This window comes from Hylobates moloch, unplaced genomic scaffold, assembly GCF_009828535.3.
Source record: "Hylobates moloch isolate HMO894 unplaced genomic scaffold, HMol_V3 SCAFFOLD_15, whole genome shotgun sequence".
Lineage (NCBI taxonomy): Eukaryota > Metazoa > Chordata > Mammalia > Primates > Hylobatidae > Hylobates > Hylobates moloch.
This window is the reverse complement of record NW_026652290.1, coordinates 1,284,535-1,307,975: the sequence shown is the minus strand read 5'-3', so window position 1 is coordinate 1,307,975 and position 23,441 is coordinate 1,284,535. Positions and strand designations below refer to the sequence as shown.

The window sequence follows — 23,441 nt, the reverse complement described above, 5'->3', positions numbered from 1 at the left end:
GGAGAATCGCTTGAACCCGGGAGGCAGAGGTTGCAGAGCTGAGATCGTGTCACTGCACTCAGCCTGAGTGACAGAGCGAGACTCTGTCTCCAAAAACTAAAACTAAAAATAAAACAAAACACTGCAGGGCCAAACAAAATCAAATCCACAGGCTGTATTCGCCTGTGGGTCCAGCCATGACCTCTGGCTCATCGTGTGACCGCAAGAAAGCAGGATCCTGAGCCTCAGAGTCAGGGGCGTGCCAGGTGTGGGCTCCCGACATGGTGTCACTGCGTCCCTCTGCACCCTGCATGCAAACTGCTGGCTCTGTTCCGATTCTGCAGAAGCCCCAGGGCCCCAAGGAAAGGTTGAATGTCCATTTCTACCAGCCAGAAAGTCCAGGGTTCAATGCCCAGAACTGAATGTAATGAGATGGGCTTACCGAGCTCATCACATCTACACCCACGTAAACCTGGGCTGTAAAGAATATTATTCCCCCCCGTACAGATGGGGAAAGCGAGGCACAGGGTAGACACAGAGCCAGACTGTACGTCAGGCTGATGCCAGAAAGTGCAGAGCTGAATGCCTGGGTCCTCCTGTGGTTCCCAGGGCCTCCTGCGGTCCTCTGATCTGCCCCCTGCCTCCTGAGCACTGTCCAAACTGTCCCCACATGGTGTGCCTCTGTCCTATGGGTGCTGTAGAGCAGGGGCTGGCTTCCAGGTGTCCCCAGCATCCTTCTGTTTGGCCACGTTGGAGAACAGAAACTAGACAGGAGAAGGCCTTGTCCCAGGTCCAACCCAAGAAAACAAACGACCTTCCCTGGGAGATCTGGTGAACTCCCTCCCTGGGGAGTCCCCTTGGAGTCACCGCCACCATGGCCAACTCATGATTTAAGACCCTGCACCAAAGCAGAACCTGCCCTGGTATGAGCTTATGATTGAGTCTACAGTGCGGATGCAGTGATTTATTCCAGCCAGGCCCACATGCACAAGCAGATCATTCTAGAACCGGAGCTGGCCCCTCCCCCAGGGCACTCCTCCTTCCTCCAGTTGTCTGCGTGGCTGGCACCTCACCATCTTGGCCATCTGCGCAAAATGCACATGCGTGCCGGTCCCCAGCGGTCCTCTCTTCTCTTTCAACGCTTGGTGTCTTCATGGATGGGTCCCTCCCTCCCCACTAGCTGGCCCCTGTGCTTACCGTCCGGCTCTATGATCCCTCTGGGTGTTTTGGTTCGGCACCACTCCCATGCCCACTAGCTCTAAGTAAGCTCTGAGACAGCAGGGGCTGTTCCACCCGCAGGGGCCACCCCACCATCAGGACGGCGCTGCTCATAGGCATGTTTGTTCCAGATAACAGCCAGGAGATCTCACAGGCTCCAGAACTGTGAGAGAATACAACTGTTTGCTAGGAGAACAGTGAGAACAGGAGACGCCCCATTCTGGAGGTGTCCATCTTCCACAGGAGATGCCCCATTCTGGGGGTGTCCATCTTCCCCAAGGAAACCATGTCCCTGCTGGAATGTCAAGAAGGTGACACCTAAATGAAGACGTGCCCACCTGGCTCATGCCATCCCCCCAAACGAGCATGCCACCGCCTCCTCCTCCTCCTCCTCCTCTGAATCCTCCTCAAAGCCAAGCCCACTCCAGCTCCCTTCCCAGGGGGGCTGGCCCCCCCGCACAGTCCACACCAACCCCTCCCCACGTCATCCCGGCCACGTCATGACTGTTGAGATTGGCTGCAGGGGGTGTGTTCGGGCCCCCCGGGAACAGAGTTGAATGTTCTCTACTCCATGACATCATGCCTTCACCAGGCCTCAGGCGCTTCTAGAAAACCTACTAAGCCAGGTGTGGTGGCTCATGCCTGTAACCCCAACACTTTGGGAAGCCAAGGTGGGCAGATCACTTGAGCCCAGGAGTTCAAGACCAACCTGGGCAACATGGCAAAACCGTGACTCCACTAAACAATACAAAAATTGGCCAGGGGTGGTGGCATATGCCTGTAATCCCAACTACTTGGAAGACTGAGGCAGGAGAATCACTTAAATTCGGGAGGCAGAGGTTGCAGTGAGCCCAGATCGTGCCACAGTACTTCAGCCTGGGTGACAAAGCAAGACTTCATCTCAAAAAGAAAAGGCTGGATCACAAGATCACAGGATAGGCACAAGCCCTAAGGGAGCTCCCAAGGAGGAGGGACACACTAGACCTTCACCCCCATTTCAGCCTGCAAAGATTCGCTTTCGTCTGAGGTTCTGTAGAGGGTTGACTATTGACCCCCAAAAAGACATGTCTAATGCCTAACCCCAAAAACCCACAAATGTGACCTTATTTGGAAAAAGGGTCTTTGCAGATCTGATTCAGGATCCCGGGATGAGACTATCCTGGATTTGTGATGGGCTCTAAATCCAGTGCTCGGTGTCCTTAAAGGAGAAAGGCAGAAGGGGACTCGGGACACAAAGAGACATGGTGGAGAGGGCTACGTGATGACAGAGCAGAGACTGCAGAGATGCTGCCGAAGCCGAGGAGCGCCTGGGCCAACGGAAGCTGGAGGAGGCAAGGAAGGGTCCTCCCCTCGAGCTGTCAGAGGAAGGGTAGTCCTGCCAATACCTTGATTTCAAACTTCTGGCCTCCAGAACCACGAGCGAATCAATCTTTGTTGGGCCACTTGGTTTCCACTAATTTGTTCCGACAGCCCCGGGACACTCACAACGAGACCCCTGGGAAGATGAAACCCTCGGGCTGCACAGTGGCCCAGGGTCAGTCTCACTGGTGTGGTCACCCACTCTCCAGCCCAGCCCCAATCCCACCACAACCACACTCGACAAACGGCCCACTGTGGGCCCACAGACACGTGGCCACTCCAGAGCTGCCACATCAGGAGCCCAGAGGAGCGAGAGCTGCCTCTTTCCCCCTTCTTGGAGTCTCACAAAAACCCCAGATGGTTGGAGTAGTCATCAGAGGAATCACATCACTCTAGATTCTTGTTTCATTGCTGGGATATTTGGCAATGAAACAAGATCATCCCTGCCAGGGATGCCTCATGGGCAGCTGCCTCCCCACGAAGGACGCTGTGAGTTGTACCCAGCCGGGAAACATTAGGAGATGCCTGTCACCAGGCTGGCAGAACAGGGTTCCCCAGCCTCTCCTCCCCCATCAGAGTCCTAACACTGCGCCCCGGGTCCTGCAGTCACACACAGTCACCCCTCTCTACCCAACGTGCAGACCTCCTGGGAAGCCCCCTGCCATCACCTCACAGGGGAACCGGCATAACCTGCCCAGGGGCAGGTCCTTGTCACTTTATGCATCTCCATCTGCCCTATGGAGGGAGAGGCAGCCAAGGGGTATCCACATTCACCCACAGAAGCAAGATTATTCATGAGCTTGTCATTTTGCAGATTTTAGACCCCCCTACGTGACTGCACAGATCCACAGGCCCGACTGGGCAGATTCAAAGGACCCACGCAGCAGGGAGGAGCACCGGACGGCTTCCTCCTCTGTCTGCAAGGAGTTAATGCAACCGAGGGACACAGAAGAGGCTCCCAGCTGAGCATCACAACTGTGGACCGTGCAGTGTCAGAAAGATGCGGAGCCAGGTCATGTTGGGAGGATCCCCATGCTGTCACTGGAAGGTAAAGCAGTGTCACCCCTCCACCCATAGAGCAGGAGGTTCCCACCTTTGCCAGCCATCTCCTTCATCTGTGAATTCAAGTCCCCTAAAGCCAGACTCCAGCCTCGCAAGCTCCCAAAAGCCTCCCTGGATCCCTTCTCCACTCCCCACCGATCTCAACTTGCTCCAAAAGCCTGAAGACCATTCATGTGCTTTGGCCCACTTCTGGGAATTTATCCCAAGGAAATAATCAGAAGTACAGAAAGATTTATGTAGGAGGACATTTGCATCAGCATTAAACTCACAAACCCTGGAAACAATCCGGGTTTCCGCAGATTTTCTAAACCCATATGTCAAAGGCCTGCACCATCATCAAAATCACATTTTTGAAGATGAGAAATGCTGAGAATATTAAGTAAAAATAGCAGGATACAAGATGTATACAAAGATCCTAATTCCATTTCATACACACATGTGCAGTTTGCACGCACACACACGCTCGCACCCGCACAGAAAATAACGATTTCTGGATGGAATGAATGGCGGTGGGTGTTGTTCATTACAATTTCCTGCCTTCTGAAATGCTTATACTACATGGGGATCACTTAGCATGTTCAGGGAATAAAACCATCGATATTGTTCTTTTTTTTTTTTTGAGACAGAGTCTTGCTCTGTCACCCAGGCTGGAGTGCAGTGACGCAATCTTGGCTCACTGCAAGCTCCACCTCCCAGGTTCACGCCATTCTTCTGCCTCAGCCTCTGGAGTAGCTGGGACTACGGGTTCCCGGCCACCATGTCCGGCTAACTTTTTTGTATTTTTAGTAGAGATGGGGTTTCACCGTGTTAGCCAGGATGGTCTCGATCTCCTGACCTTGTGATCCACCCGCCTCGCCTCCCGAAGTGCTGGGATTACAGGCGTGAGCCACCGTGCCCGGCCGATATTGCTCTTAAAACACACACCTTGGTACTGGCTGGGCGTGGTGGCTCACACCTATAATCCCAGCACTTTGGGAACCTGACGCAACAGGATCGCTGGAGCCAGGAGTTCGAGACCAGCCCAGGCAAATGGCAAGACTCCATGTTGGAAAAGCAAAATTAAAAAAAAACAAACCACACACAGACCTTGATGCCAACAAGCTGGAGGGTGTGGATAACTGCACGCTGGCCCATCCCCATCCCCACCTCTGGAAAAACATCTCACAGCCCAGGATGGGCACAAGGCTTCTATCCTCAAGCACCTATGGTCTCAGCTGCGACACAAAGAGAGGCCACAGTGGGCCACCCTCCAGATGCGAACTTTCCCCTCCAGGCCCATGGTGGGGGTCGAAGCAGGAGCAGCCTGGATCTGGGCCTGTTTAGAGAGGAATGTGCTGCACAAGGGACCATTGTTAAGGCCCCTGCTCTGACCGCAGGCTGCCTGGCAAACCGCTCCCAGCTCCTGAAACCAGATCAAGCACTTCCTGGTGCACATATCAGGCCTCAGTCTGGGGAGGGAATACCAAGCAAGCCACAGAGCCCTGTTCCAGCCTGGGACAAATGTCATGCAAAGAAATGCTAGAGCCCAAGGTCAGAACAAACTCATGTGCAGCTCAGCTCTCGTAGGAGGGAGCCACGTGGCCTATACCCAGGGCAGGGTGGAATTCCGGGCTCAGGTTCCAGGAGCGCTAGCTCTGGTCAAACTGGGTCTCCTCTGAGCAGTAGCAAAGCAGGTTCTGTCCCTGAAGAAATACTAGCTACCTGGGAGCCAGGGTCAGGGCTCAGGGAACCCGGACAGATGGTGCCAGGGAGTAGCGAGGCACCTCCCTGTACGCTACCCTGAGCCTGCAGGAAAAAGCCACGGGAAAACCTCACCTGGCAGGTAACTCCCCATAACCCTTAGGATCTTCAGAGCGAGTCCAGCAGCACGTGCGCCGTGAGCACCTCCTTGTCTTCACTCTCCTGTGACGCTGGACCTTGGCACAGATCCCCAATCTGTGTAGGGTGGGGTGGGGAGTGAGGCAGGGCCTTGGCACTGGCACAGCGGGGTCCAGTTGTGAAGGCTCCTTCGCCTCCTATTTATCCAGGACTTGGGGGACGAGGACCAAAGGCCTGGTGTGCCTTCGAAGAGCTGAAGGACCGCTCCAGGGCTGGAGACAGGACATATGGGCCTGCACGGGGACTGTGCTCTTTATTTCAGAGCTGAGAGCAGGAGAACCAAACAGGAGAGTGACATAACCACAGTCTACCCTGAGTCTCGGTGTTCTCAGTGTCACCTGCTGTAGGAGGTGATGGGGTAATAAGGTGCCCCTGAGGCCGGGCACGGTGGCTCATGCCTGTAATCCTAACACTTTGGGAGGCTGAGGTGGGCGGGTCACCTGAGATCGGGAGTTCGAGACCAGCCTGACCAAAATGGAGAAACCTCATCTCTACTAAAAATACAAAAATAGCCAGGCGTGGTGGTGCATGCCTATAATCCCAGCTACTCGGGAGGCTGAGGCAGGAGAATCGCTTGAACCCAGGAGGCGGAGGTTGTGGTGAGCCAAGATTGTGCCATTGCACTCTATCCTGGGCAACAAGAGCGAAACTCCATCTCAAAAAAAAAAAAAAAAAAAAGATGCCCTGGGTGCAGGCACAGCACACAGCAAGGATGACTGCTGGTGGTGTAATTACCATCTCCTGGGTGTGCGTCTGTGGGGGCTGTGCATGCTGACATGTGTGGTCACCTTGCTGGTGGCAGAGGCTGTCCTGTCCTTACTGCCACCAATCACACCCACTGACTTTACATGGCCTATTTCTGTGTCTCCACCCAGAGCCTTTACTAGTGCCCAAGCCTTCGGAAGGCTGGAAGGAGTGAACAGTGCAGTCCTTAGCCAAGAACTGAAGTATAAAAACCCCAGCTCCCTTCCCCAACCCCAGGTGTGACAAGGCTGGGGGCACAGTCTGCAGTCTCCCCATGCTGCCCGGTACGGGGGCTGGGCGGCCACCTGTGGTCACAATGAGCTGATGAGGCACCCTTTATTGGCTGGATTCCCTGCCTGGCCCATTCCCACACTCAGGCATCCCCTGGTGTCCCCTCCCACTGAAATCCCTGTCTCAGGACCTGCTTCTGGAGGGACACAAATTAGCCCCACCCCTGGACTGGGCTGCTTGGTGGAGGAGGGAGGTGGCTCCTGGGGCAGGTGGAGCAGGCTCCAGATAGGGAGGAGGACACAGTTGGGGTGATGGGGAGGGGCGTGTTCTCAGGCAGCAAAACAGTCCAAAAGGAAGGGCATAAAAATAGGTGCAGTGAAGCTGAGCGGAGCCTGCAAAGGGAAGCCAGGAAACAGCAGTGTCAGTGGAGGCCGGCCCCCGGGCTCCCCACAGAGAGCCACGTTTGTTTAGGGACAGGGACAACATGAACAGAAGGCAAAGTCCACATCAAGGAGGAGGAGGTGCTCCCTCCTTAGAGAGCCGCAGCCAGATAGTTCAAACCTGCCAAAGGTCTGGGAGGGAAGAACCAGGGTGCCACCCCGCCCGCCAGCTCAATCCCTTTCCCAGTCCCCTCCCCCTCTGCCTTCCCAAGGCCAGGCCTGGCTGGGCCAGGGCGCTAGCAGCTAAGACCTGCCTCCAGTGCCGGCCCAGTCCGCAGGAGGCCAGCTTGGTGGCCAAGGGTTACTGACTGCCCAGGCTTATCTGCACACATGGCCCGATGACTGAGGTCTGGGACTTGGGGTCATCATCCACGGTGCCTCTGGACAAGGAGGAAAAGAATCATTTCCACCAACCCCTGGATGGAGGTGCAGGGAGCGTCAGTAGTATCCCTGAAAACTTCAAATGCACCAGGGGGGTCGGCACCCAGGGAAGAGCCACAGGAGGCCACTCAGGGTGACTGTGAGGTTACCCTGCCCCATCTGATGGGTTCTGATGACTATCTCTGCTCAACTGTTAGAAGGAGGCTTCTTTCTCTCTGCCTCTGGCAACCCTGGGCCCGAGAAGTCCCAGGCACTCCGGGGGTCCTTCCTGCTCATCACAGCCCCACCCAGGAGGCCTGGCTCACTCTGCAATGATGATGTGCCTGTGGTTGGATTTTCGGCTGAGGCCAAGAGAAATAAACAAGCCTCCTCCTTCCCTCTGCACGCTACAGGAAGAGCAGCTCGCTGGCTGCAAGGGGACCCTCCACCCTGCCTATGGGGCACAGCAGCCCACAGCATTCCTTCCAGAAATGGAGCACTGGCAGGCCTGGGTCCCCGTAAAGGGGGTGGGCAGCTGACCTCAACAGCCAGCCCTTGGGATTCCAAACCTTCTCTTATCCCCCAACTTTGTGATGTTAATTTCTCTCTGGATAAAAAAGCTCTCTAACAACCTGGCAAGCCAGCACCAGCTGAACCAGCCCCAGCTTGAACCAGCAGCTTTCCCCAGCCCAGCTACAGTCTCATCCCTCCAGAAGGGAAAAGAAGTCCTATGGATTCCTTTATACAAGGAAACTCCAGACTCTGCTATGGTGTCCGCAGGGGACACTGGCACCAACCCTGGGTTTATTAAATGTCCCCCAAAACGATATGTCTTAAGTCCTAACTCCTGGAACCTGCAAACATGATCATATTTGGAAAATGGATCTTTGCAGATGTAATTAAGGTAAGGATCTCAAGGTGAGATCATTCTGAATTTAGTGGGCCCTAAATCCACTGGTGAGCATCTTTATAAAAGACAGAAAAGGAGAAAGACACACAGACAGGGGGAGAAAGCCACATGGAGACGGGGGCCAGAGATCAGAGATGGTGGTGATGCATCTGCAGGCCAAAGAGTGCCGGGAATCTCCAAGGGCCGCCGGAAGCTATGTTTGTAAGCCCCCAGGTTGTGGCACTCTGTTACAGCAACCCCAGGATATAGACCCCAGGAACAGAACACAGAAAAGAAAGGGGAAGAGGCCTTGAGCCTGCTGTGGCCACTCCAGCCATTCCGTTCGACTCTCTGCGTGTCCCGTCAATTCTGAAGCCCCTTCTAGCCACTGAGTCACCGGTTCTGAAAAGGGGATATGGGTGTCCTGGAGCTGGTCTAGCCTGGCAGGAGGCAGCCTCGCCCCACCACCCTCTCATCAGCCATCAGCTCACACAGGCCCTTCACAGTGGGCAAGCGCGTTGCCCCAGCCTCCACCGGCCATTCTCCTGCTTGGTCCCATAGGCCGCAGACCTTTCTGCTGTGTCTCCTCTGGCTCAAGAGGCCCATACATTCAGCCTTCCTGGGACAACCCCAGCTCACATCTGTTGTCCCACCGTAGTCATTCAAGGGTCCCTTTCACTACCAAGTGTCCCCCAAGGGACAGTAAGAATCGTGCTCCACCAGAGAAGGGTCTTGGAGTAACCACACCCAGGGTCAGAGAGCCACCTGTTTAAGAATGGAAACGTGCGGCCGGGCGCGGTGGCTCACGCCTGTAATCCCAGCACTGTCGGAGGCAGAGGCGGGCAGATCACGAGGTCAGGAGATCGAGACCATCCTGGCTAACACAGTGAAACCCCGTCCTACTAAAAATACAAAAAATTAGCCGGGCATGGTGGCGGGCGCCTGTAGTCCCAGCTACTCGGGAGGCTGAGGCAGGAGAATGGCGTGAACCCAGGAGGCGGAGCTTGCAGTGAGCTGAGATTGCGCCACTGCACTCCAGCCTGGGCGACAAGAGCGAGACTCCATCTCAAAAAAAAAGAAAAAAAAAAAGAATGGAAATGTGCAATTTTTTTTTTAAATGAAGGGGAAGTGGCTGCAGGCCTTCTGGGAAAGATTTCTCTATTCTTTTTTTTATTATTATTATTTTGAGATGGAGCCTTGCTCTGTTGCCCAGGCTGTGGTGCAGTGGCGCGATCTCGGCTCACCTCAAGCTCCGCCTCCCGGGTTCACGCCATTCTCCTGCCTCAGCCTCCCGAGTAGCTGGGACTACGGGCGCCCACCTGGGACAGCCACGTAGCAGCTTCTGCTTCATGCCATCTCTCTTTATGCAGAGCAAAACCAAGACCACAGTAAAGGCTCCAGAGGAGGCCACCGCTCACAGGGCCTTGGGTCTTCTTCTTGAAAGACAGCCCAGCCTCCAAGAGGGCAACAGCGACTGAGCCGGGACGAAGGCCTCTCTGTGCCTGCTCCCGCCATACCGCGTGCCCCTGGTTCCGGCAGCCACAGGGTCATTCCAGGCAGACTTTAAAGTCGCGCTAAGTTGCTGGACTTCCTTTTTTCTTTACTAAATCAGTTATGGGAATGGGAGCACATCTGGCACACACTCAGATGTGATACCCCCCGCCCCCGGGTTTTAAACCAGCTGCTGGCTGCTCCTCTAGGAGCAGATTGAGGGGAAATGGGCGGAAGCCGCAGGGGAAGAGATGTGAGGCAGATAAAGAGGAAGAATTTCCTGGCTGGGGTGGGGCCGCCAGGGCCTGGGTGAGAGGGCCACCCATCCTCCCTCCCTTGTGGAAGGCAGCAGAAGTGTGAGGACGGATCTGTGTGGGAGGGTCTAGGTGTGGCCTGCCTGGGGATAGGAGAGGGACCAGATGACCTTTCAGGTCTCTTTGGGTCAAAGACTCCCTGATAAATGGCAGTCGCTGAAGGCAGGAGGGAGGCCCTGGGAGGTGACTGACTTCTAAAAACCACAGGCTGCAGCTCTGAGGGCCTCAAAGGTTAAGTACGGAGTCCCCCAAAATGAGGCTTTCCTCAGCTGTAATCCCCCCACGTCCTTTAGGTGGCCCCAGACACCCCGCCAGGGCCTCTGTGGCAGCTCTCCGTCCTCGATTCTGGAGACACAGACACGTGATGCTGGCTCCAGGTCTGCTCAGAGCCCCTCGTCCCCACCAAAGGGTCACCGGCCACCACCTCCGCCCACCGCGTGTCCCTCCTTCCCCTCTACTCCCCACCCTCCAACAACAGCAGACACTTCCCCAAACACTCCTTTGCCCAGACCCCAGGCTTCACGCATGCTGCTCTTAGAAATGCATCCCAGCTCCCCGCGAGGAGCCAGCAAGGCTGCCCTGTGCTCCTTCCCATCGATGGGAAGCTCTGCCAGACACCAGGACCCGGACCTGGAGACCCTGAGGGGCGTGTTTGGTCAGTGTCTGTTCTGAGGTCCGGGACGGAGCTGCCAGGCACAGGCAGCATCGGTGTGAAGGTCCAGCCTCCCGGACAAGCTCTCCCTTGTCTGTTCCCAGACCTGTCACTGCACACACAGGTGGTGACCATTCCTGATCTGCCTGGGCAGAGAAGCCACCCCTCCCTCCCTCCTCGTCTCATTGTCGATTAAGGGAAATGTTACAAGCACTTAAAAAATGAAAAAAAAAAAAAAAAAAAGCGCCTAACACCAGTGGCCACTTGACCCAGGTGGAGCCTCCATTAATCACGGGGCTCTCTGTGTTGTGGCCCCAAGGCGGGCAGCAGATGGCCTCTGCCCGAGCCAATATAAGCTGCAGCCTAATTACAGGGAACGGTGACCCCAGGGAGCAGAGTTCAGGCTCCGGTCACAGCTGCACCCAGGAGCCAGCTGCTTCCCTGGCCTGCAGAGCCAGGGAAGAGGTTTGGGGGACCAGCACTGAATGATATGACCCAAAGCACGCCAAGCTGGGCTGGAGGTGAGGGCAGAGCCACAGTGGCCACAGAGCCCCCCACGTGAACCTACACAGATCTGCCTGGTTTAGGTTCTGCTGAACTCCAGGGTGAGGGGGACCTGGTCTCCATTCTCAAAGACATGAGGAGGTTGACAAAGAAGAGTCACAGATAAAAGGGGGTGGTGGGTGTGCTGTGTAGGAAAGGCCACAACTGGACGCAGAAGATTCCAGAAGGGGTAACCAGAGAGAGGCAGCGCCTCCAGAAGACGGGCTGCCTGGCTGCTCCAAACAGCCCAGGGTGTGACCGAGGGGACTCTTAGACTCGGCCGGGGCCCCTCCTGCTCTGAGACAAGCCCAACTAAGAACTCGAAAAGCTCCCTGGAAACCTAGCGGGCAGGGTGGGCCCCTGGGAGGACCCCTGGTATACCCCGAGAGCCAGACACAGCGAGGGGGCTCCACACTTCTGCCCAGAAGCCTAGCGGTAGGGGGCAGGAGCCCAGGAAGGAGTGGGCGCTGAGACCAGAGGGGCCTACAGGAGAGCGGTCTGGGGTAGGGGGTAGCTGCTGAGAAGTCCAGGAAACGGCGCCTGCCTTTGGGGAAGTGAAGTTCTGGGAACAGGGTTGGTGAAGGGGGGCGGGAAGGGGGAGGTGGGGGGTGGGGGGTGGGGGGTCAGGCTAGATCAGGCACCTTCCCCAGCAGCAGATTCATAAGCCTCTGGAATCTGTCCACAGAAATGACAAGTATCCCGCTCCCAGCCTTGTTCACACACTCACCCATCAAGTGTGGCAGGGACAGTCACCTCTTACCATCCACCTTGGGACCTGGACCTAAGTGGAGGTTTCTGGAGGGGCAAGTCCAGGGGAAAGGGTCTCCTCAGAGGAAGCCGCCATTCAGAGGACCCGAGATGAGAACCTCATCACGCCCTCATCAGACAGAAGAGATCCGCGGTCTCTCCGAGCCTGGTCTCCTGCTCCCCACCCAGCGCTCCCTCCGCTCACCCCAAGCCTAGAACATTCTGCTTCCCCTAAGATCAGCTGCTGCAGTGGACTGAATAGTGACCCCAAAAGACATGCCAGAGCCCTAGCCCTCGGACCTGTGAACGTGACAGGAGTTGGAATAGGGTCTTCGCAGATGCAATAAAGGATCTCAAGATGAGAGCATCCTGGATTTAGGGGGGGGCTCTAAATGCAATGACAAGCGTCCTTACAAGACACAGAGACACAGACAAAAGGCCATGTGAAGACGGAGCAGGGAGTGGCGTGACGTATCTACACGCCCAGGAGCGCCCGGGAGCCACCAGAAGCTGGGAGAGGAGGCCTGGGCCGGAGCCTCCCACAGAGCCCCCAAAGGATCAGCCTGGTCGACACCTTGATTTTGGACTTCTGGCCTCTAGAACCGTCTTAAGCCCCCAAAGTTCGTGGGGCTTTGTTGCAGCGGCCCCAGCAAACTGTCATGGGGGCCTTCCTCCCCTGCTAAGCCTGGTACCCGAAGCTCCCCAGCTGTCTGGGGCTAACCACACCGACCCTGGGACTTTCAGGTCACCCGTGTGTCCCGCTTTTCTGTTGAATCTTCAGTGCCCGTGCGGTCACAGCTTCCAGGCGGTGGGCAATCTATTCTTCTCTCTCGTGATGTGAGTCCTCTGGGCCTCCGAGTGCTCATCTGTCCTGCACTGAAGGCTGAAGTTAAATCCTGGGGAGAACTGACCCCTCGTGTCGGCAGGGCGGGCACTGTGCCCCCAGCACGGCCAGAGGGTACTGGCTGAAATGTGTCCCCCCTTTGCCTGTACTTTCCTTCCAAGTGGGGAAGCCAGAGAGGCCTCCCCGATCTTTCCCCCAGCCCCTCGGGGCAGGAAGCCTGTGGTCACCTGTCCACAAGGATCAGGTAGACAGACAACTACCCCCTCCCAGGCTACACCTCCTCAACAGAGGGCCCCTCAATTCTGCTGGTGGCCCACGAGAGAAGGAAACACTGAAGGAGTTGTTTACAGTAAACTCCAAACCCTGGTGCCAGAGAGGCCCACGGCTGAGCAAGGTACCCCCACCCCCACTGCCCTGAGCTGCCAACTCAGCCCAGCTCAGCACTGTGACCTCTGACCTGCCTGTGGGCCATGGGAGCCAGGCCTGCCAATCAGCATCTCCCAGATACCCATCTTGTGAAGTCCCCAGTGGCTGAGCGCTTCCCCACCCTTCCCGGACAGCGTGGGCTACAGGGGACATTGGACAGGAAGACAGCCAAGCCTCCACTGCCCAGAAACTGCCCGGGCCCACTGCAGCAACAGGGACCCACCCACCAGCATGAGGCCCCTCTGCAGGAGGGGTGGGGGCAGAAGGGAGCCTGTGGGGCACAGGGCTGCAGGAGGGGTGGGGGCAGAAGGGAGCCTGTGGAGCACACGGCTGCAGGAGGAGTCATACTTCTCTTAATTAAATCGCAAGTTTCGGCCAAGTTATCCCCAGCATGGCTGCTGGCGTGGGAAGCCCACATTTGAGGGACTGTCTGGATGTGGCATGCAGGAGTCACAAGCGCCATCTACACCCACTCCAGCCCAGGCAGATGACCTCTCAGGTCTCAGTTTCCTGGTGAGGAACAGGAAGGGCTGGACCGAAAGATCCCTTCCAGCCCGGACATGGAATGACCCCACGAGGTCCACGGTGAGGTCTGTCCCAGCTCCACACACTAGCTTGGGGCAGCAATTTCCAAAGGCACAGCCACAGGGGCCTCGGAGCAGGGACAAGGAGGACCAGCCCGCTTCACCCTCCTGGGCAGAGGTCAAGGACCCTGCCTTTGGCCCACATTCCTTGTGGCCAAAAATGCAGAAGCAGGCAGTGCTAGCAGAGGCACCTAGACCTTTGGGCAAAGCAGGGGCTCCACCTGACACCCCAGGCCTGGAGCACGAGAAAACCAGCCTGGGCCTCGGGTGCCCTGACTGCCAGCGACCAGAGAACGTGACACTTTCCGGCCTCTGCTTCCTCATCTCTCAATCCCAGGGGGAGATTAGGTTGGGTGATGTGGTTTTCTTTTTGACAGTAAACTTTTATTTATTTTATTTTTATTCTTGTTTTAAGAGGGGGTCTCCCGTGGCCGGGTGCGGTGGCTCACACCTGTAATCCTGGCACTCTGGGAGGCCAAGATGGGTGGATCACTTGAGGCCAGGAGTTTGAGACCAGCCTGGGCAACATGGTGAAACCCCGTCTCTACTAAAAAATATGTGAGCTGGCAACTCCAAGTCCCCAGCAGGCTCCGAATGGAGGCTTAGCTCTTGTAGGATTCTCAGATCCTATAAATACGAGTGTCTATGATCCAGCTACTCAGGAGGCTGAGGCATGAGAATCACTTGAACCTGGGAGGCGGAGTTTGCAGTGAACCAAGAACATGCCACTGCACTTCAGCCTGGGACACGGTGAAATGCTGTCAAAAAAAAAAAAGGCCGGTGGGGGGTCTCCCTATGTTGCCCAGGCTGGTCTCAAACTCCTGGGCTTAAGGAATCCTCCTGCCTTGGCCTCCCAGAGTGTTGGGATTATGGGCGCAAGCCACCATGAACTTTAAAAATAACATCTATTGCTTTTTTCCTGACTATAAAAGGAATTTAGGCACAAGGCCGAAAATGTGCAAAATGCAGAAAAAAAAAGGGAAAAAATCTATAAACCCACAACCCAGGTAACCTCCATCAATATTCTGACAAATGTCTTTCCAGTCTTTACTGGGGAGTGTGTGTGTGTGTGTGTGTGTGTGTGTGTGTGTGTGTGTGTTTAAACAAGTTCATACAGTGACGATGTTGGGTGCTTTTCTCCATGTGGCGCCATGTAGCTGAGGTCCCTATACATTTCGGGCCCGTTCTCTCGATTCCCCTGTAATTCTAATATTCTGATTCCAGATATGTCATTCTTGGCTCGGACTGTTCAGGAGAATCATTTCTGGATCTTGCTAAAAAATGGACTGCTGGTCCCCAACTCTTGGTGGTTCTGGCTCAGGAGGGCTGGGTAAGCCTGGGCACCCCGGAGTGTTTCTGGGGCGCTGCAGGTGTGAACCTCTTCCCTCCTGAAGACTCACAAGCCTCATCTCCCCCATCCCCTCCTTCCTCCCCCTGAGAATCCTCCATTCGGAGGCTGCTGGGGACTCGGAGTTGCCAGCTCACGGCCCCACCCTGCCCCCACCTCCCTGGGAGTTATCCAAGGACAATGTCCAGCCTCAGCCGCCAAGTCTCAGCTCCAGGGTCAGTCATACACTGAAGGACATGCAGAAGTCGCCATGTGCTGGGCACTGCTGAGGACAAAGGCCTGAATGACAAGCGGGAACAAGGTCACAAGGTCCCAAAACCTGCCTGAGGTCCCACAGTCAGGGCCTTGGAAATCCATGATAAAACCCAGTTTTAATACCCTGCCACGGAACACAAGCAGGAGAGGGAGCAGCCCCCAGCCAGCCTCTCTGCGAATCACCCCACTCCAGGTCACAGCCAGGGCAGCCGGCGCCTTCCTCCCCGCTCGACAGCCCTTGAGGGCAGGAGCCAGCTTGCCCATCATTGTCCCCTCTCCACTAGGGCCTGGCACCCTGCCTGGCATGTAGTAGAAGCCTAAGAAGGGCTCACTGTGTTCATTCTGCAATAGTCAATGTGTATGAGTGCTTACCATACCTGAAGACAGTGATTTACTCTTGTCCCCACTGCACAGATGGGAAACCGAGGCACTGAGAGGCTGATGACTCCCCTACATTGCCGTGTGGGCTAGGGCAAGGCCAGATGTGAGCCGGCACGCTGGGCCATCGCGCCCTCTGCCTCCACACTCCGCCCTGGACCTGGGAAAGCTACCCTCAGAGATCCCCACGATGCTGACACCTCACTCAGCCCCTCCGTGCACCCTCTCCCACACTTCCCAGCCACCCAAAGTACCAGCCAGGTAGCACTGTTATTCTGGTTTGCAAACTCGGTCATTGAGTGGAAGAGCAGCCAGCCTGAAGTGGGGCAGAGGCAGCCCCCGTCAGACCCCAGGGCCGGGACCCCCAGCCATCCCCACTCTCCCAAGGACTAGTAGACAGAGATTTCCATCTCACTCAGCCAGGGCCCAGGGAACAGGTCTCCGCAGCAGGGAGTGATGGACGGATGCAGGTGTGGACTGGGAGGACCTGGGCCGGCCTTCCAGCACTGGAGCCTCCGCAGTGGGCTCTCGGGGGGATTAAAAGAGACCTTGTATACAAAGTACCAGCCCAGGGCCTGGCACCTAGGAGGTGCTCAATTAAAGGAAATGGTCGTGAAAAATAACAAGGAGAAGCTCAGTCAGAGGAGGTGCCTGTGGGTAAGGAAGGAACAGCTGGAAGGGCCTGGACTTGGGTCAGAGACAAAGAATGCAAGAGGGAGGGAAGGAGGGAGGGAGGGAAAGGAGGGAGAGAGGGAGGGCAGGGCAGGCGACAGCTGGCTCCAGGGCAGCTGTGTGCAGGAGCCTGCTTCATCATTTAAATATTAGGAGAGATGTAAATATTTGAGTGAGGTCCTCCCAGCCTGGCCTTGCTGTGGCCACAGCCAGGGCTGGAGGAAGAGTTCCTCCCTCACCAGGGTCTCCATTCTGTGCCCCCTACCCCAGCTGTCCCAAGATTCCATGTTTCCAGGCCAGGAGTAGGGGGCTGGGAGCAGCAACCAGGCAGGGCAGGGGGGCTAGGGAGGGACCTCGCCTTTGCCTCCACCCTCCTCCCTCTGCACGGTACTGGGCCTACAAAGGTGCGAATGAAGGCTCTCCTCCCCCACCTGACCCCAAGGGGCCCAGGTGGCCAAGGGTTTCTTTTGTAGTTTAGAAAAAAAGCAAAGCAGCCCTTTCCGAGGTTTTCTGGTGGAGGCCCAGGGTTGAAAGCTCGCTGCTACAAACCTGCAGCCCCCTCTGCCTTTCTAACAGTGCCTCTCTCCCACCTGGGTTATTTCACCACCCAGGTCCCTCCCAGCCCTCCAGGCTTCCTGGGGAGGAGGACAGATGCAGAGCCCCTTCAATGCTGTAGTACACCCCGCTTGGCTGGGGGAGCCTGTCTCATGCCATGACCTGTGCTGGCACCAACAGCCCTCTCCCCCACCTCCCACCTGAGTGCCGAGGGCAGCTGTGCCAGGCACAGACACACAGTCTTCCACACACACTATGAGTCTGCAGAAATGGCAAGAGAAGGCCGAGCGCAGTGGCTCACACCTGTAATCCCAGCACTTTGGGAAGCCAACGTGGGCGGATCTCCTGAGGTAAGGAGTTCGAGACCAGCCTGGCCAACAGGATGAAACCCCGTCTCTACTAAAAATACAAAAAATGAGCTGGGCGTGGTGGTGGGTGCCTGGAGTCTCAGCTACTCAGGAGGCTGAGGCAGGAGAATCGCTTGAACCCAGGAGGCGGTGGATGCAGTGAGCCAAGATCGTGCCACTGCACTGCAGCCTGGGCAACAAGAGCGAAACTCTGTCTCAAAAAAAAAAAAAGAAAGAAAGAAAAAAGAAAAAAAAAACAAAAACAAAAATGGCAAGGGAGGCTGGCCAGCATCACCCGCCTGGAAACCTGCCTGGCAAGCTCCTACCCCAGTCTCTGGTTAGGAAGCCTTCCTCCAGGAAGCCCTCCTGTTCTACCCCTTCTCCTGAGTTCAGGCCTAGACCCCCAGTGCCTAGAACAGAGCTGGCCCTTGGGGTACCCATGGATGGCTGTTAGATAAATACGCCAACTGCCTCTCCCACCCCCAGCGACGCTCCCGGCCTGGCAGGGCATTCAGCAGTAACGCTCCTCGAGTGGATCCCGAGGAGCACCCGTCACCGTGCAATCTGCACCAGGGATTCCAGCCCTTCGTTTTAAACCAAAGGAAAAAACCGAACCCCAGCAAACGTACAGAGCACTCCATTCCCTGACCTTTAATGTGGGGCAAGAGGCAGAGGACAGAGGAGAAGACCGCCCCTCCAGGCCTGGTTTGGAGCCAGAAAGACTTGTATGCTCTTACTGTAGATAACATTGGTCTCTGGGGGACATAGGGCAGGGGCCTGGCCTGCCCCTCGCAGGGAAACTGCCCACCCACGTGGAAAGCAGGGCCAAGGGTCCCTGCTGGGAACCAGCTTCCTGCACATGGGGTGGGGGGTGGGGACAGAAGGAGAGCATGGACTGCATGGAAACCCACCAGACTGCTGGCTGTTGACCTGGCAGGAGCAGAACCATCTCCATCTTTCAGGGTCCTGCCTGGGGGAGGGGAGAGGCTACGTGGCTCTGTCCAGGCCACATTCCCCATGCCCAGGACTGCTCTCTTCCCACCAAAAAGAAAGATGAGACAGGTCCATCCTGAAGCTCCTGGAGACAGGAGACAGGTGGCTCCCTCCCTCATACCCAAGGGGTCCTGCCCCAGGGAACTGCTGCCTACAAAGTCCACAGGTAGAGACAGCCAGGAATGGGTCTCTAACTCATGCCACTGGCTATGGGTTGGAGGCTGCGAAACCAGGCACAGAATCAGAAAAGACCTGCCACAGGCTGCAAAGGGCTCCGGAGAGCTCCAGCCCCTCAGAGGGGCAGCGCTGTGGAAGGGTGAGAAGCAAAAGCCAGCTCCCGGGAACTGCCCGTTCAGAGTCTACATAACACCCACGTGGCACGAGACAACGCCCTACTCCCCACCCCACCCTTCTGCCATCCCCCAAGACCTGAGTCCCTAGGGGCGCTCCTTGAAGACAGGGATGTGGGGTAACTGCTCCCCTCCAGCTGTACACCCGGAAGCATCCTACACCCAGATGACCCCTCCGAGGCTGTGGCCAGAGTTTCGGGCAGGGGAGGGGAGGGGAAGCGGGTGGATGGGAAGGCAAGGAAGACTCTCCCAGGAAAGCTGCTCCAAGTGTCTGCATGGCTTCATCGCCCACATGTAAGGCACAGGTTCCTGGCTTTGAGGACACAGGAAATTCGATGCCATGTGGGGAGGAAGGCACTGCAATGTATTTAAGGCCAGGCCCTTTGATTTTCTGGATACTGGACAAATGATGGCTTCTCCAGTTGGCCCAGAGATGCCAGTGGAGACAGCATGCCAAAGGCTGTAGGGAGAGATTCAGAGATTCAGAAATTTCAGAGAAAGAATATGGGCAAGGAAAAACACAAAAATACAAGAAGCCGAGTAAAGTCTGAGCCCCGCATTCCCGGCCTCCCCTATGGCCACGGGCAATCCCCTGGAGACCCAGCTACGGGGAGCAGTGGGGGCAGGCACAGCGGGGGCAGCAGGCATGGGGGGTAGGCGGGCCTCGCTGTTTATGGTCCCGGCTGACATCGAGATCATCTTCTTGTTCCTCTAAGTTTCTGGGCATTGGCAGGACTTTTAAAAACGACAACAAACTTGAAGTCTCTAGAACTGTCTGCTGGCCCAGTCTAAACGGAGCCTCGGGGCTCTGCAGACCAAATTAAACAGCCTGAGCCCAGAAATGCCCCCAGGCGCCTGGGGGTGTCTAGGGGCCAACTGGTGGGTCTGTTTGGCTGGAGAGATGACAAATCCTCCCACTTCTGGGACTGTGTTCCAGAGATTTCCGGACCCTTTGGTCTCATAAGCAACTCAGAGCCTCCAAATTTGGGAAAAACCAAGAGGGCTTTGGAAAGAAAGCCAGTGTTTGACCATTTTTCCTCAGTGGCTTTGTCAAGGGAGAGCACAGGAACTTGGCTTCTGGGATGAATCAAAATAAAAAAAAAAAAAAAAGTCAGGGGAGGGGGTGGCAGAATCGCCTAGGGCTCCAGCCTAGGCTATACACCAAGGAGACTTCAGAGGAACAGGCCAGCCCCATCCCCAGCATGGTGAGGGAGGGGCATTTGGCTGGCTGGCAAAGGGAAGAGATGGGAATAGTGAGGCCCTGAACCCGGTGGCCAAGCCTCAACCCTGAGTGTGACCGCCCCTGATGCCTAGGCATGCAAGAAATGGGAGGTGGAGAAAGGAGGAGGAGACCCTAGTTCTGCTCTCCTGGCACCAGGATATCAGGGAACAGCACCTCTCTCCCAACAGGCAGGCAGAGGCCACAAGTTGCCAGGCTGAAAAGTCCCTGGCTCCTACACACAAATGCATAATCTGCACATCTGCATTACCCTGGGTGATGCCCATCACGCATGGCCACCACGCACGCTCTCCACCACCAAGACAGCCGACGAGACCAGGTGGCCACCGTGTACCGGGCGCTGTGGTGACTGCCTGATACTGACCCCGGGGGGCTCAGGCTCTGGTGAGTTTGTTTTTCCAGGCACCCAGTCCCCGCTCCACTTCCTGACACCCCGGGCCCAGTGTAGGGGTGTGGGGGTGCTCAGTGGATGGGTCCACGGGCTGGGCGAGCAGCACGCAGCCTTGGCCCATCAGCCCTTGGTCTCACCACTGGACAAGATGAGACTGTTCCAGCTGCCAGCCCAGCTCTGCACCACACTTGACTGGGCCCTCGCAGAGGCCTGCTGGACAAGAACGTTCAGGGCAGCGGGTACCACTCCCTGCGACACACACCCTGCCACAACCGCTTTTCAGGGAAAGGCCGGCCTGCAGAGCCGAACGCAGGCTGCCAGCACCCCCGCTGTCCTCACAGTCTGGTCATCCAGCAAGTGCTCATCTCACTGTCAGCACTTGGCCCTGCAGATGGGCATATGGTCCACCCATCTGTGACACTCCAGGGTGGGGGTGGGGGTAGAGGGTGGCAGGGAAGACCAGGACAACCTCCCAGTAAGAGGGACCTGCAGCCAACATGACACCAGCCTCCAGAATGTCAGCCAGGCAGGAAAAGGGGGGTCCCATGGCTACACTTGGAGCCTGGGTATCTGCCGGGCTCAGAGGGACCCCCAGGCGGGCCCTACGGGCACTGGTGTCTGCCGTGCTTTCCATAATTAGTGGTGACCGCGCTGTCCGGCCTTCTTCACACACTGGCATCGCACAGGCCCTTGCCTGAGACCTGCCATCCCCAGATCTGCATGTTTAAGCATCCAAACCTACCTGTCCTTTGCAAACGCCCCCTTTTCCCGCCCAGATGCCACACCAGCCGCGACACCCACCACACCCGTAGGAGGCAGGACCCGTGCTCAGCGCCACGGGCTGCATCTCAGAGTCCTCCAGCAACCCTCAAAGAGAGCTGTTTCTAACCCCACTTTGCAGGCAGAGAAATAGGCGAAGAAACTGAAGAAACCGAAGCCGCCCAGCTTTCCAATGGCAGAGCGAGGGTGGCCTGGGCATCCCTACGCTGCCATACCCCTCACTCCTCCAAAGCACTGCCCCTCTGGATGCAAACTCTGTCCACTAGCCCCATTCAAAACCTTCCTGGACAGCCACAGCCCGCAGAAAGCATTTCCAGCCTGCAGTCACCCAGTCACTGCAGGGGTGTCCTGGCGTTTACCTCCACCTGCCTCTTCCCAGACATCCAGCCCAGGGAACCCACAGCTCAGCTGCGAGGCTGATCACAGTGCATCTACCGCCTGGGTGCTGTGTCCGCCCCCCTCTAAATGAATCAGCTCGTAGGCGGGACAGTGGGTCTGTCTGGCCCTGGGCTCTGAACTCAAAGAGCATCAAGTCAGTGCTGCCAGTGGCTGTGGGACCCGTCTAAGAGGCCTGCCCCCACTCCCCATGGCTCCTGCCTCCCACCACAAAAGCTCAAACTGCAAGGAGGCAGTATTCACAGGAGGCCTTGAGTCTTGGCTAAAGACAGGATTCATCATGCAAGAGGCCTCCTGGCTTTAATTAGGGACAGGTCTGCACCTATTACCAAGCAACGGGGCCTTTTTCTCTAGGGAGGAAAGAGGCACCTGAATCCTGCCAGCACCAGCTCCCACGTCCCGGAGGTGTTGGGACTCTCAGACAAGAAGGCATATCCACATGGTCCTTCCCACCCAGAAGCCCGTCCCACAGCCTGCTCTGCCTCCAGGACACAGCTCTGGGGGTCCTCCTCGGGCGACAGTGGGGGCTCGGGAGAAGTTCAGATGCCACACAGCTCTGGGATCTGAGCACGTGGGTCCTGGGCCAGATTGTTTCAACAAACATCAAGGACTTTTGGATTCTTTCTCGGTGTGCAAATCTGGTTACAGCAAACACTGCTGAGCAAAGCAGGCCAACAGCTGGCACTTGGAAAGGCTTTTGTTACACAAAGACCCGAGTTGTAATCATGTTTGCGATAACAGATTTGGCCTGAATTCACGAAAGTACATGCCGTCCGCCAGCCCCGTGCCTCCACCAACCAGAAGGGAGAAAGAGGAAAGGGTCATCCCTCTTGTCACCCTATTATGGGCAGTGGCGGGTGCTGCAGTCGCCTGGAGGCACATTTGTACAGTGAAAAAGTGGAAAATGAGACTCTAAAAATCTCATCAGCCAAATACAAAACATTCTCCTTGATGCTACGTGGGGGCCTCCACAGAGCCCTAAGACCTTGAAGCCCGGAGACCTATCTTGAAGGGGGAGCAAAGGCGGGATGCGGGAAGTTTGAGTCCACCGAAGACACTGATACCCTCTCCATTCCCAGGAACTCTGAGCCTGCAGGACCCAGCCAGAACAGCAGAAGGACTGAATCCCCGTGCAACTCATCAGTGATGGAACATATAGCCATGGTGCCCTTGGTCGCCAAGACGGGAAGGATGGGGAAGGCCCTGGGTGAAGGGGACAGGCAGGGAAGGAAAAGGTGAAGAGAAAGGTGCTCCCCAGGGAGGGGGTAGATGTGCCCAGGACATGGGACATCGGCAGAATTTTAACTCCAAGCACACACACAGGCCCACGGATGGCTTCCTGTCTACCTGCCCCTTGCGGGTGTGCTCTGCCGGCCTGGACACCTGCCCCTTTCCCCATGCCAGGTCACTTGCTGTCTACCCTGTATATTGCCACTAGTTCTAAACCTGCCAGAACACCCTGATCAGGGCCCTGTGGCCTCTGTTACAGGATTCCAGGCCTAGACGTCTGCTCGATTGGAAAACTGCCCCCAGAGATGCCGTGGCTCAGAGCTCGTCCTGCTTTAGGGGTGGCCCCTGGAGTCTCCGCCCCCCAGCAACCCACATGGTGACAGGCACCCACATCCGCTGGCCTCAGGAACCGTGGGGCCACCATCCCAGCGCTGCGAGGAGCTGGCAGTTTCCTCCCCACCCTTTCGGCCTACCTTGCAGGAACCAAAACACCAGGTGAGCCCCCCCCGGGAAAGAGACCTGTGCTCCCGCAGCGCTGCTCCTGCGCCCATTCCCAGCCACTCCAGATGCTTCCTGTGGACCAGCTGCACTCCCGGCGGGCATGCCTGGCCCTCCGCAGCCTGGCCCATGTGATCTTCACAGGCAGGCCCCTCCTCATGCCCCAGCCCCCTCTCCAGCCAGCTCATTCGGGCCTCCCCCACTGTTGCTGGCTGCCGCTGGCCAGAAGGCTCTCCTTCCTCTTGCA

General features: G+C 56.7%; 1 protein-coding gene across 3 annotated transcripts in view; it reads right to left on the bottom strand.

Annotated features, from left to right (window-relative positions):
- The window catches only part of LOC116482929 (septin-9), a 123,692-nt gene that overhangs the window by 2,816 nt on the left and 97,435 nt on the right, over window positions 1–23,441 (bottom strand). The gene's annotated exons all lie outside the window — the stretch shown is intronic.